Source organism: Moschus berezovskii, chromosome 7, assembly GCF_049115385.1.
Source record: "Moschus berezovskii isolate FMDL1 chromosome 7, NW_MosBer_1.0, whole genome shotgun sequence".
NCBI lineage: Eukaryota > Metazoa > Chordata > Mammalia > Artiodactyla > Moschidae > Moschus > Moschus berezovskii.
Window position 1 is genome coordinate 53,612,343 of NC_142466.1, and position 12,435 is coordinate 53,624,777.

At 41.2% G+C, this 12,435-nt stretch overlaps 1 long non-coding RNA gene and 1 pseudogene across 1 annotated transcript in view; one reads left to right on the forward strand and one right to left on the reverse strand.

Moving 5' to 3' along the window:
* LOC148777331 (uncharacterized) overlaps window positions 1–12,435 on the reverse strand; it is a 76,836-nt gene that overhangs the window by 34,627 nt on the left and 29,774 nt on the right. The gene's annotated exons all lie outside the window — the stretch shown is intronic.
* LOC129557129 (large ribosomal subunit protein eL36 pseudogene) lies at window positions 8,820–9,606 on the forward strand (annotated as a pseudogene).

Genomic DNA, 12,435 nt, shown 5'->3' on the forward strand with positions numbered 1-12,435 from the left:
GCCACAGAACCGGAAAAGGTCAGTTTTCATTCTAATCCCAAAGAAGGGCAATGCCAAAGAATGTTCAGACTACCACAGAATTGCAGTAATTTCACATGCTAGGTTAGGCTCAAAATCCTTCCAGCTAGGCTTCAGTGGTATGTGAACTGAGAACTTCCAGATGTATAATCTGGGTTTAAAAAGGGTAGAGGAACCAGAGATCAAATTGCCAACATCCGGTGGATCATAGAAAAAGCAAGGGAATTCCAGAAAAACATCTAGTTCTGCTTCATTGACTATGTGAAAGCCTTTGACTGTGTGGTTACAACAAACTGGGAAATTCTGAAAGAGATGGGAATACCAGACCACCTTACCTGTCTCCTGAGAAACCTGTATGCAGGTCAAGAAGCAACAGCTAGAACCTTACATGAAACAATGGACTGATTTAAAATTGGGAAAGGAGTAACATAAGGCTGTATATTGTCACCCTGCTTATGTAACTTATATGTAGAGTACAACATGCAAAATGCTGGACTGGATGAATCACAGGCTGGAACCAAGATGGCTGAGAGTCAGATATATCAACCTCAGATATGCAGGTGATACCATACTAATGGCAGAAAGTGAAGAGGAACTAAAGAACCTCTTGATGAAAGTGAAAGAGGAAAGTGAAAAAGCTGGCTTAAAACTCAACATTCAAAAGACTAAGATCATGGTATCTGCTCCATCACTTCATGGCAAAGAGAAAGGGAAAACGTGGAAGCAGTGACTGAATTTCTTGGGCTCCAGAATCAATGTGGACAGTGACTGCAGCCATTAAATTAAGAGACGCTGGCTCCTTGGACGGAAAGCTATGACAAACCTAGACAGCGTATTTAAAAGCAGAGATATCACTTGTGCTGACAAAGGTCTGTATAGTCAAGGCTATGATTTTTCCAGTACTTAATATGGATGTGAGAGTCGGACCATCAAGAAGGCTGAGTGTCCAAGAATTGATGCTTTCCAATTGTGGTGCTAGAGAATCCTCTTGAGAGTCCAAACCAATTGGTTTGGATACCAAACCAATCAATCTTAAAGGCGCTCAATACTGAATATTCATTGGAAGCAGTGGTACTGAAGCTGTAAATACTTTGGCCACCTGATGTAAATACTTTGGTCAACTCTCTGGGAAAGACCCTGATGCTGGAAGATTGAAGGCAAGAGGAGAAGGGGGCAGCAGTGGATGTGATGGTTAGATAGCATCACCGACTCAATGGACATCAGTTTGACCCAACTGGGAGATAGTGGATGACAGAGGAGCCTGGCGTGCTGTAGTCATGGGATTGTAAAAAGTCAGACACCACTTAGTGACTAAACCATGAACAAGTGGGATTTATCCCAGGGATGCAAGGATTCTTCAGTGTAAAAAAATCAGTCACCATATTAACTGAAGAATAAAAACTATATGATCATCTCAAGAAATGCAGAAAAAATTTCTGATAAAATTCAACATACATTTCAGTTAAGTTGCTCAGTCGTGTCTGACTCTGCCACCCCATGGACTGTAGCACGCCAGGCCTCCCTGTCCATCACGAACTCCTGGAGTCCACCCAAACACGTGTCCATTGAAGTCAGTGATGTCATCCAACCATCTCATCCTCTGTCATCCCCTTTTCCTCCTGCCCTCAATCTTTCCCAGCATCAGGGTCTTTTCAAATGAGCCAGCTCTTCGCATCAGGTGGCCAAAGTATTGGAGTTTCAGCTTCAACATCAATCCTTCCAGTGAACACCAGGACTGATCTTTAGGATGGACTGGTTGGATCTCCTTGCATAAATTTATGATTTAAAAAAAAAAAAACTCTACAAAGTGGGAATACAGGGAACCTACCTCAATACAATAAAGGTCATCAGTGCAAAGAAATGGAGGAAAACAATAGAATGGGAAAGACTAGAGATCTCTTCAAGAAAATTGGAGATGCCAAGGGAAAAAATCATGCAAATATGGGCTCAATAAAAGACAGAAATGGTATGGACCTAACAGAAGCAGAAGATATTAAGAGATGGCAAGAATACACAGAAGAACTGTACAAAAAAGATCTTCACAACCCAGATAATCATGATGGTGTGATCACTCACACTCACCTAGAGCCAGACATCCTGTAATGTGAAGTCAAGTGGGCCTTAGGAAGCATCACTACGAACAAAGCTAGTAGAAGTGATGGAATTCCAGTTGAACTATTTCAAATCCTGAAAGATGATGCTGTGAAAGTGCTGCACTCAATATGCCAGCAAATGTGGAACACTCAGCAGTGGCCACAAGACTGGAAAAGGTCTGTTTTAATTCCAATCCCAAAGAAAGGCAATGCCAAAGAATGCTCAAACTACCACACAATTGCACTCATCTCACACACTAGTAATGCTCAAAATTCTCCAAGCCAGGCTTCAGCAATACGTGAACCATGAACTTCCAGATGTTCAAGCTGGTCTTTCTTAGAAAAGGCAGAGGAACCAGAAATCAAATTGCCAACATCTGCTGGATCATCGGAAAAGCAAGAGAGTTCCAGAAAAACATCTATTTCTGCTTTATTGACTATGCCAAGGCTTTGACCATGTGGATCACCATAAACTGTGGAAAATTCTTCAAGAGATGGGAATACCAGACCACCTGACCTGCCTCTTAAGAAACCTGTATGCAGGTCAGGAAGCAACCGCTAGAATTGGACATGGAACAAGAGACTGGTTCCAAATAGGAAAAAGAGTACGTCAAGGCTGTATACTGTCACCCTGCTTATTTAACTTACATGCAGAGTACATCATGAGAAACACTGGGCTGGAAGAAGCACAAGCTGGAATCAAGATAGCTGGGAGAAATATCAATAACCTCAGATATGCAGATGACACCACCCTTATGGCAGAAAGTGAAGAACTAAAGAGCCTCTTGATGAAAGTGAAAGAGGAGAGTGAAAAAGTTGGCTTAAAGCTCAACATTCAGAAAACTAAAATCATGGCATCTGGTCCCACCATTTCATGGCAAATAGATGGGAAAAGAGTGGAAACAGTGGCAGACTTTATTTTCTTGGGCTTCAAAATCACTGCAATGGTGACTGCAGCCATGAAATTAAAAGACGCTTGCTCCTTGAAAGGAAAGTTATGACCAACCTAGACAGCATATTAAAAAGCAGAGACATTACTTTGTCAACAAAGGTCCATCTAGTCAAGGCTATTGTTTTTTCAGTGGTCACATATGGATGTGAGAGTTGGACTATAAAGAAAGCTGAGAGCCGAAGAATTGATGCTTTTGAACTGTGGTGTTGGAGAAGACTCTCGAGAGTCCCTTGGACTGCAAGGAGATCCAACCAGTCCATTCTAAAAGAAATCAGTCCTGGTGTTCACTGGAAGGACTGATGTTGAAGCTGAAATTCCAATACTTTGGCCACCTGATGCAAAGAGCTGACTCATTGGAAAAGACCCTGATTCTGGGAGAGATTGAGGAGGAGAAGGGGACGACAGAGGATGAGATGGTTGGATGGCATGACCGACTCAATGGACATCGGGTTTGGGTGAACTCCAGGAGTTGGTGATGGACAGGGAGGCCTGGCGTGCTTTGGTGCATGGGGTCACAAAGAGTCGGACGCAACTGAGCTACTGAACTGAACTGAACATACATGACAAATCCATAGATAACATCATTTTCAACAGTGAAAAGATAAAAGTATTTCCTCTAAGATCAGGAACAAGACAAAGTTGCCCCTACTCATGCCACATTGAACATAGTTTTGGAATTCCTACCAATCAGAGAAGTAAAAGAAATAAAAGGAATACAAATTGGAAAAGAAGCAGTAAAACTGCTATTGTTTGCAGATGACATGATATAATGCACAGAAAATCCTAAATATGCTTGCAGAAAACCACCAGAACTCATCAATGAACTCAGTAAAGCTGCAGGATACAGAATCAATACCACAAAAACCTCTTGCATTCCTATATATTAACAACAAAGGATCAGAATTATTAATTAAGAAAACTATCACATTTACTGCTACATCAGAAGAATAAAATACCTAGGAATAAACCTACCTAACGAGGCAAAAGATCTGTACTCCAAAAGCTAGTAGTTGTTGATGAAAGAAACTGAAGATGACACAAACCAATGGAAAGATATGCTATGTTCTTGGATTGAAATAATCAGTATTCTAGAAATTAGTATACTACCAAAGGCAATCCACAGATTTAGTAAAATTCCTAGAAAATTATCAATGGCATTTTTGGCAGAACTAGAACAAATTTTTTTCCCTTAATCTGTATGGAAACTCAAAAGACCCTGAATGGCCAAAGCAATTTTGAGAAAGAAAAATGGAGCTGGAGAAATCAGGTTCCCTGGCTTCAGACAATATTACAAAGCTATAGTCATCAAAACAGTATAGTACAGGTTCAAAAACAGAAATATAGATCAATAGAATGGGAGAGAAAGCCCAGAAATAAACGCATACACCTATGGCCATTTAGTCTAAGACAAGAGAGGCAGCAATATACAATGGAGAAAAGACAGTCTCTTCAATAAGTGGTGCTGGTACAGTTACATGTAAAAAGAATGAAATTAGAACACTGTAGCACACACACAAAAATAAAGTCAAAATGGTTTAAAGACCTAAATGTAAAACCAGATACTATAAAGCTCCTAGAGGAAAACATAGGCAGATTACTCCTTGAAATAAATCACAGAAATATCTTTGTGGATCCATCTCTCAAGAGTAATGAAGGTAAAAACAAATGGGACCTAATTCAGCTTAAAAGCTTTTGCTGACAAAGTTCTGAATAGTCAAAGCTATGGTTTTCCCAGTAGTCCTATACAGATGTTAGAGTTCGACCATCAAGAAGGCTGGGTGCCAAAGAACTGATGCTTTCAAATTGTGGTGCTGGAGAAGACTCTTGAGAGTCCCTTGGAGTACAGGGAGACCAAACCAGTCAATCCTAAACCCTGAATATTCAATGGAAGGACTGATCCTGAAATTGAAGCTCCAGTACTTTGGCCACCTGATGCAAAGAGCCAGCTCTTTGGGAAAGACTTTGATCTTGGAAAACATTGAAGGCAGGAGGAGAAGGGGATGGCAGAAGATGAGATGCTTGGATAGCATCAGCAACTCAATGGACATGAGTTTGAGAAAACTCTGGGAGGTAGTGAAGGACAGGGAAGCCTGGTGTGCTGCAGTCCATGGGGTCACAAATAGGTAGACATGATTTACTGACTGAATAACAACATAGGAAAAGAAATCATTTTTTAAAAAATGAAAAGAGAACCTAGAGCTTGGGAGAAAATATTTGCAAATGATGTGACCAATAAGAGATTAATCTCCAAAATATATAATACACACAATTTAATATACAATTACATATACAATTTATATACAATTAATATACAATTTAATATACAAAAACCAAACGACCCAATCATTAAATGGGCAAAAGATGTAATATACATTTCTCCAAAGATGTACAGATGACCAAAAAGTACATGAAAATATGCTCAATATCACTAATTATTAGAGAAGTACAAATCAAAACTGCAATGAACTATCACCTCACATGGATCAATATGGCTATCATAAAAACATCTACAATTAATGCTGGAGAGGGTGTGGAGAAAAGGGAACCCTCCTACACTGTCGGTAGGAATGTAAATTGATACAGCCACTACAAAAAACAGAATGGAAGTTCCTTTAAAAACTAAAAATACAGCTACTGGGACTTCCCTGGCAGTCCACTGCAGCAGGCACAGGTTTGATTCCTTTTTGGGTAACGGATCCTGCATGCCATGCAGTGTGTGTATATATATATTTTTTAATTAATTAATTTAGAAGAGAGAGTTACCATATAATCTGCTACCCCAATCCTGGGCATATATCTGGAGAAAACCATAATTCAAAAAATACATGTGCCCCATTATTCATTGCAGCACTATTTACAGTAGCTAAGACATGGAAGAGAATGAGATGGCTGGATGGCATCACCGCCTCTATGGACGTGAGTTTGAGTGAACTCCGGGAGTTGGTGATGGACAGGGAGGCCTGGCGTGCTGTGATTCATAGGGTCGCAAAGAGTCGGACACGACTGAGCAACTGAACTGAACTGAAGACATGAAAACAAATATCCATGAACAGATTAATGGATAAGGAATATATGGTATATAAGGAAATGGCAACCCACTCCAGTGTTCTTGCCTGGAGAATCCCAGGGACGGCGGAGCCTGGTCGGCTGCCGTCTGTAGGGTCGCACAGAGTCGGACACGACTGAAGTGACTTAGCAGCAGCATACACGATAGAATATTAGTCATAATAAAGAATGAAATAATGCCATTTGCAGAAACGTGCATGGACCTAGAGATTATTATACTAAGTGGAGTAAGTCAAAAACAAATACCATATAATATCACTTATATGTGGGCTGTAAACTATCACACAAAATGAACTTATTTACAAAACAGACATAGACTCACAGACCTAGAAAACAAACTATGGTTACCAAAAGCAAGGGGAGGGATAAATTAAGTTTGGATTAAAAGCAAGCCACTCCAGTACTCTTGCCTAGAAAATCCCATGGACAGAGGAGCCTGGTGGGCTGCAGTCCATGGGGTCGCTACTAGTCGGACAGGACTGAGCAACTTCACTTTCACTTTCCACTTTCACACATTGGAGAAGGAAATGGCAACCCACTCCAGTGTTCTTGCCTGGAGAATCCCAGGGATGGCGGAGCCTGGTAGGCTGCCGTCTATGGGGTCACACAGAGTCAGACACGACTGAAGCGACTTAGCAGCAACAGCAGCAGCAGCATACACACTACTATATATAAAATAGATAACCTAAAGGGACCTACTGTATAACACAGAATTATACTCAATATTTGTAATAACTTACAATTGATGAGAATGAAAAAAAATAAACACACACATATATATATGTATTACTTTGCTATACACCTCAGACTAGCACAACATCATAAGTCAACATTTCAGTTCAAAAATTGTTTAAAAAAGAATGTCAACATCACCAATGATCTGGGAAATGCAAGTCAAAACTACAAAGTTATTATCTCAAACATGTCAGAATGGCTGTTATCAAAAATGCAAAAAATAGCAGGTGTTATTAGCAAGGATGTGGAGAACAGGGAACACTTGTACACTGTTGGTGGGAATGTAAATTCGTGCAGCCACTATTAAAAAGAGTATTGAGGTTTCTCAAAAAATTAAAAATAGAACTACTATATGATACAGCAATTCCCCTTCTGGGTATTTATCTGAAGAAAATAAAAACACTAGCTCAAACAGATAAATGTTTCCCCAAATGCACTGCAGCATTACTTCCAATACCTAAAATACAGAAGCAACCTAAGTGTCCAGCAACAATTGTATGGATAAAGAAAAGGTGAAAAATATATATATATAATAGAACATTATCCAGTTATAAAAAAAAGATTGAAATCTTGCCATTTGTGATAACATGATGGACCTTGAGGGCATTATGCCAGGTGAGATATGCCAGACAAAGACAAATACTGCATGATCTCTCTTAAATAATGAATCTAACAAAACAACTTGAAGCTCAACATTCAGAAAACAAAGATCATGGCATCTGGTCCCATCACTTCATGGGAAATAGATGGAAAAACAGTGGAAACAGTGTCAGACTTTGTTTTTTTGGGCTCCAAAATCACTGCAGATGCTGATTGCAGCCATGAAATTAAAAGACGCTCCTTGGAAGGAAAGTTATGACCAACCTTGATAGTATATTAAAAAGCAGAGACATTACTTTGCCAACCAAGGTCCGTCTAGTCAAGGCAATGGTTTTTCCCGTGGTCATGTATGGATGTGAGAGTTGGACTGTGAAGAAGGCTGATCGCCGAAGAATTGATGCTTTTGAACTGTGGTGCTGGAGAAGACTCTTGAGAGTCCCTTGGACTGCAAGGAGATCCAACCAGTCCATTCTAGAGGAGATCAATCCTGGATGTTCATTGGAGGGACTGATGCTAAAGCTGAAACTGCAATACTTTGGCCACCTCATGCGACGAGTTGACTCACTGGAAAAGACTCTGATGCTGTGAAAGGTTGGGGGCGGGAGGAGAAGGGGACGACCGAGAATGAGATGGCTGGATGGCATCACCGACTCTGTGGACATGAGTTTGAGTGTACTTCGGGAGTTGGTGATGGATAGGGAGGCCTGGCGTGCTGTGATTGATGGGGTCGCGGAGAGTCGGACACGACTGAGTGACTGAACTGAACTGACCTGAACTGAACAAAACAACTAAAAACCAAAAAACTGACCTCACAGAGACTGAATTATGGTTCCAGCAGTAGTAGAGTGGGGAGGAGACATAAATAGGTGAAAGGGTAAAAAAGGTAAAAAATTAAAAATTTTTTTTTAGAAACTTAGTCTATCAAGTGGTATGAAGTGAACAACAAAGACAAATTTTGAAGTTCAGTGATTTAATACTATTTGAACTGAGAGGAGATAGGATCTGCTAAAGGACTGGGAAGGCTTCAGGAAGATAAGAATCTGGATAATCACTGTGGACCTTCCAAGAGGTGGAAGAATAACATGTGTTTTAGGGTGTTTTATAGGAAATGGAAAGATGTTCATGCTGTTAAAAATATACATCCAATTATTTCCAGCTGATTCAAGACAGTGATTCTGTGTACAGCTCTTAGCAACTCTACTAGCAAAAAAACTAAGTTTAGCATGGATGAGAGTTAGCTATTTCCCCAAAACATTGTTGAAAAGGATACAATGCAAGTAAGTCTTAGATCGAATTCTGCCTAGCACATACATTTGTTAAGCGTTATTACAACTTCCACTGCGGCAGCCAATGAAGAACAAGAGCCGTGGCTCTGCGCTACCAAATGGCTGTGGGCCTTAAGAAGGGCCGCAAGGTGACCGAGAATGTGAGCAAGCCGAGGCACAGCCACCACTGTGGGCACCTCACCAAACACACCAAGTTCATGTGGGACATGATCTGGGAGGTGTGCAGCTTATGAGCAACAGACCATGGAGCTGCTCAAGGTCTCCAAGGACAAGTGGGCACACAAGTTCATCAAGTAAAGGGTGGGGACACACATCTGTGCCAAGAGGAAGAGAGAGGAGCTGAGCAACGTCCTGGTCACCATGAGGAAAGGGGAAGCCAAGAAGGACCGAGCCCTTCCCCTCTATGCACAATCTATCTTTCCAGAAAAAAAAAAGGAACGTGTTATTACAAGCAAGCACAAAACTGTCCATACAACTTGTTTTGTCAGCCTAAGTCCTAGCCCATTACCAGTTTGAGTGATTTGATCACACTCTGTATGACAGGTTCACTACTAGATGTGATAATATTCCCTTAAACAGACAGTTCAGTTCAGACACTTAGTCGTGTCCGACTCTTTGCAACCCCATGAACTGCAGCACGCCAGGCCTCCCTGTCCATCACCAACTCCCGGAGTCCACCCAAACCCATATCCGTTGAGTCAGTGGTGCCATCCAACCATCTCATCTTCAGTCATCCCCTTGTCCTCCTGCCCCCACTCTTTCCCAGCATCAGGGTCTTGTCCAATGAGTCAGCCCTTCACATCAGGTGCCAAAGTACTGGATTTTCAGCTTCAACATCAGTCCTTCCAATGAACACCCAGGACTGATCTCCTTTAGGATGGACTGTTTGGATCTCCTTGCAGTCCAAGGGACTCTCAAGAGTCTTCTCCAAAACCACAGTTCAAAGGCATCAATTCTTCGGTGCTCAGCTTTCTTTATAGTCCAACCCTCACATCCATACATGACACTGGAAAAACCATAGCCTTGACTAGACGGACCTTTGTTGACAAAGTAATGTCTCTGCTTTTTAATATGCTGTCTAGGTTGGTCATAACTTTCCTTCCAAGGAGCAAGCGTCTTTTAATTTCATGGCTGCAGTCAGCATCTGTAGTGATTCTGGAGCCCAAAAAAATAAAGGCAGCCACTGTTTCCACTGTTTCCCCATCTATTTGCCTTGAAGTGGTGGGACCAGATGCCATGATTTTAGTTTTCTGAATGTTGAGCATCAAGCCAACATTTTCACTCTCCTCTTTCACTTTCATCAAGAGGCTTTTTAGTTCTTCTTCACTTTCTGCCATAGGGTGGTGTCATCTGCATATCTGAGGTTATTGATATTTCTCCCAGCTATCTTGATTCCAGCTTGTGCTTCTTCCAGCCCAGCGTTTCTCATGATGTACTCTGCATGTAAGTTAAATAAGCAGGGTGACAGTATACATCCTTGACGTTCTCCTTTTCCTATTTGGAACCAGTCTCTTGTTCCATGTCCAGTTCTAGCGGTTGCTTCCTGACCTGCATACAGGTTTCTCAAGAGGCAGGTCAGGTGGTCTGGTATTCCTATCTATTGAAGAAATTTCCACAGTTTATGGTGATCCACACGGTCAAAGGCTTTGGCATAGTCAATGAAGCAGAAATAGATATTTTTCTGGAACTCTCTTGATTTTTGTGTGATCCAGCAGATGTTGACAATTTGATCTCTGGTTCCTCTGCCTTTTCTAAAACCAGCTTGAACATCTGGAAGTTCACAGTTCATGTACTGTTGAAGCCTGGCTTGGAGAATTTTGAGTATTACTTTACTAGCGTGTGAGATGAGTGCAATTGTGCAGTAGCTTGAACATTCTTTGGCATTGCTTTTCTTTGGGATTGGAATGAAAACTGACCTTTTCCAGTCCTATGGCCACTGCTGAGTGTTCCACATTTGCAGGCATATTGAGTGTAGCACTTTCACAGCATCATCTTTTAGGATTTGAAATAGCTCAACTGGAATTCCATCACCTCCACTAGCTTTGTTCATAGTGATGCTTCCTAAGGCCCACTTGACTTCACATTCCAGGATGTCTGGCTCTAGGTGAGTGATCACACCATCGTGATTATCTGGGTCATGAAGATCTTTTTTGTACAGTTCTTCTGTGTATTCTTGTCACCTCTTCTTAATATCTTCTGCTTCTGCTAGGTCTATACCATTTCTGTCCTTTATTGAGCCCATCTTTGCATGAAATGTTCCCTCGGTATCTCTGATTTTCTTGAAGAGATCTCTAGTCTTTCCCATTCTGTTGTTTTCCTCTATTTCTTTGCATTGATCACTGAGGAAGGCTTTCTTATCTCTCCTTGATATTCTTTGGAACTCTGCATTCAGATGCTTATATCTTTACTTTTCTCCTTTGCTTTTCGCTTCCCTTCTTTTCACAGCTATTTGTAAGGCCTCCTCAGACAGCCATTTTGCCTTTTTGCATTTCTTTTTCTTGGGAATGATATTGATTCCTGTCTCCTGTACAATGTCTTGAACCTCTGTCCACAGTTCATCAGGCAATCCGTCTATCAGATCTAGTCACTTGAATCTATTTCTCACTTCCACTGTATAATCATAAGGGATTTGATTTAGGTCATACCTGAATGGTCTAGTGGTTTTCCCCACTTTCTTCAATTTAAGTATGAATTTGGCAATCAGAAGTTAATGATCTGAGCCACAGTCAGCTCCTGGTCTTGTTTTTGCTGACTGTATAAAGCTTCTCCATGTTTAATTGAAAAGAATATGATCAATCTGATTTTGGTGTTGACTATCTGGTGATGTCCATGTGTAGAGTCTTCTCTTATGTTGTTCAGACAAGAAACAACCAAAACCATGGTTAGGCCCGAAGTCTGGCCATGTCTGAAAAAACCATGGTTAGATCCAAAGTCTGGCCGTGGAACCACTGGGGGTCACTATGGCCGTGCCCTGAAGAGCCAGACCTGAGGTACACTGGGCTGACGAATGTAGTCAAGGAGGTAGAAGAGATATGCTGACAACTATAAAACATTAATAAAGCAAACTGAAAGTGAAGTCCCTCAGTCGTGTCCGACTCTTTGCAACCCCATGGACTGTAGCCTGCCAGGCTCCTCTGTCTGTGGAATTTTCCAGGCAAGAGTACTGGAGTGGGTTGCCATTTCCTTCTCCAGGGGATCTTCCCGACCCAGGGACTGAATCCAGGTCTCCTGCATTGCAGGCAGACACTTTACCATCTGAGCCACCACGGAAACCCTAAGGAAATTGAAGATGATTCAAAACAATGGAGGGAGTCCATGCTCTTGGGCTGGAAGAGTCAATGTTGTGAAAATGGTCATACTACCCAAAGCATTCCTGTCAAACTACCCATGACATTTTTCACACAAATAAAATAATCCTAAACTTTCTATGGAACTATAAAGGACCCAGAATTGCCAAAGCAAATCTGAAAAAAACAAAAAAAGAATAGAGCAGGAGTCATAACCCTGTGTCAGATTTCAGACAATACCACAAAGTTACAGTAATCAAAACAATGTAGCATTGCCACAAAAATGGATCCATGGAACAGAACAGAGAGCAGGGAAATAAACCCACACACCTAAAGGTGCTTAATCTTTGACAAAGGAGGCAAGAATATACAATGAATAAAGTATCTGCAGCAAGTGG